The sequence below is a fragment of the Rhagoletis pomonella genome, unplaced genomic scaffold, assembly GCF_013731165.1.
Source record: "Rhagoletis pomonella isolate Grant_MI unplaced genomic scaffold, Rhpom_1.0 Rhpom_scaffold_00007, whole genome shotgun sequence".
Taxonomy (NCBI): Eukaryota; Metazoa; Arthropoda; class Insecta; order Diptera; family Tephritidae; genus Rhagoletis; species Rhagoletis pomonella.
In genome coordinates, this window is record NW_023458561.1 from 45,660,895 (window position 1) to 45,663,038 (window position 2,144).

General features: G+C 50.5%; 1 protein-coding gene across 1 annotated transcript in view; it reads left to right on the forward strand.

Moving 5' to 3' along the window:
- LOC118742913 (protocadherin-like wing polarity protein stan) overlaps window positions 1-2,144 on the forward strand; it is a gene marked incomplete at its 3' end in the record, with an annotated part of 73,408 nt that overhangs the window by 70,973 nt on the left and 291 nt on the right.

The following is a 2,144-nucleotide window of genomic DNA, read 5'->3' on the forward strand; positions in this document are numbered from 1 at the left end:
ACCGTATGTCCATGCGCATGCCCGTTAAGCATTTGATGCGAGCTGTGAAGCGACGGTGATGGATTGTGTTGATGACTAAGCTTGCGATTGCTCGTTATGTGATCCTCCTCCGCGGTGTAGGGGAAATGATAGCCATTCTTGTCCGAACCCTCTGACATGCGATCCGAGTGATAGTCGGCCGAATTGGGTTGATGTTGTTGTTGGTGTTGTTGCTGGTGGTGATGCTGCTGCTGTAGGTGTTGTTGACGCTGCTGTTGCGCCTGATAGTCGTTCTTAAGTAATGAATGCACTGAATGCATTGAGTCCGCAGCGCCGACATACATATGCGGCTTCTTAAGGCTGTAGTGATTTTCGCGTGAGCCATAAATATCGGGCGCAATGCGCTCTTTGGACATATACGGCGAGTCCGCTTTGGGGCCCATATAGCCCAGTGTGCGTTGTTTGTCATAAATGCTATCGCTGAGATAAGCCGCATCCGGGTGGAAGGAGCGCATGTGGTTGACGATTTGTGTGCCACCATTGCCGCCGCCAGCGCTACCACTACCACTGCCGCTGCCACTACCACCACCACCACTGCCGCCGCCATTATACTCCTTCTCACTGCCATAGTGGCTGGGTGGCTTGTAGTTGCCGGCGACGGGTAGTGTGTCGAATTGTCCATAACTATCCGGGTAGTCCTTGCGGCGGTAAATACTGTCGCGTTCGTGTGCCTCATAGCCATTGTCATTACGCACGTGTTGCAGATTTTCCAATATCGATGGCGGCATATTGATTTTGTTATGATGCTGTTGCAGGTAGGAGGTGTCCGTGAGATCTGGATTTGGCAGTGGGTTTGGTGAGATGGTAACTTTTTGGCCGTGCACATGCTCATTGTCGGAACCAGTTTCCTGTGACCAGCGTCCCACATTCGGCGGCGACTGTAGGTAAGCGTCAGGCAATTGACTCGACCAACGCGGCGCGTAGACAGGTTTATTGACGCTTGGGAAGAGCTGTGGACTTTGTACGACATTTAACTCGGGCGGCGTAGTTGCTTGCACATGCTCGGTAATGTTAGGCAGGTATGAGGGGGTAGCGCTGACACCGGTGCTGCGATGCGTGCCCGAGGATCGCGCGGTACGTGATTCATCATCATCGCTTGAGTGGCTAGAAGCGAGTTCTAATGAGCGGCCATCGGTTTCGGAGCCTGAATCGGAGTCTTTGCGATGACGACGAGATTTTTCTTCACGGCGTCCAGCACCGCCACCACCGCCGCCGGTAGAGGATTCGAAGCCGCGCAGAAAGCTGGGTGCATCGCTGGCCGAGTTGTAGTTCGAGGTAGATGTAGAGGTCTGGCGTAGCTGGCCATCACTGGAAAGAAGTGAGGAGAGAAAAAAGCGAGATATTTGAATTAAATAAAAGTTGCGTTCGATAGGCAGTCAGCAGTGACCGGAGGACATGGCTGACGGAGGGTGAGAGTCTAAAATATTTTTACAATGAAGAGTATCGGTTTTGGAATCCATTTTAGAGTTTCAATAACACCCCAGTTACTCTTCAATACATTCAACACTCACCTATATGGACTTGAGCTCGTTTTCGCCGTACTCCTGGACGTCGTGCTCGATACACTGATGCCCACATTCCTTCGCGCAGTATCGTAGCTACCCGCTAGGAAATTGTTCGGTCTCGTCGCCCCATTCACATTATGTGAACTATTGCTCACAACTAGCGAAGAATCTAACAATGGCACTTTCCGTCCCATACAACGCAAGAAGGTGCGTTGCAAATTTTCTCTCACGCGCTTGTTTATAATACAATAGCCAATGAGACAGAAAATGGAATGCAGCACTACCACACCGGACAAGAGGATGCTCAGCATCTGCGAATTCTCGGAAGCAGCCAACACAGCCAACACCCACATGACGCCCATCATGGGCAGCGAGACGACAGATAACCAAAGTAACGTGCGTAGATTGCCAAAACCGAGTACGTGATCTTTCAGCGTGAATGCAGCTTTCACAGATACAAACAGTATTAGTAGATTCACCACCGACATACCCGCAATGGGACCGACCAGCCACCACACGACCGGCTCGTATACGGAAAGCCAACAGCTATTGAAGAAACATACATACATATATATATATGTATGTAGGAGAAACAAAAAA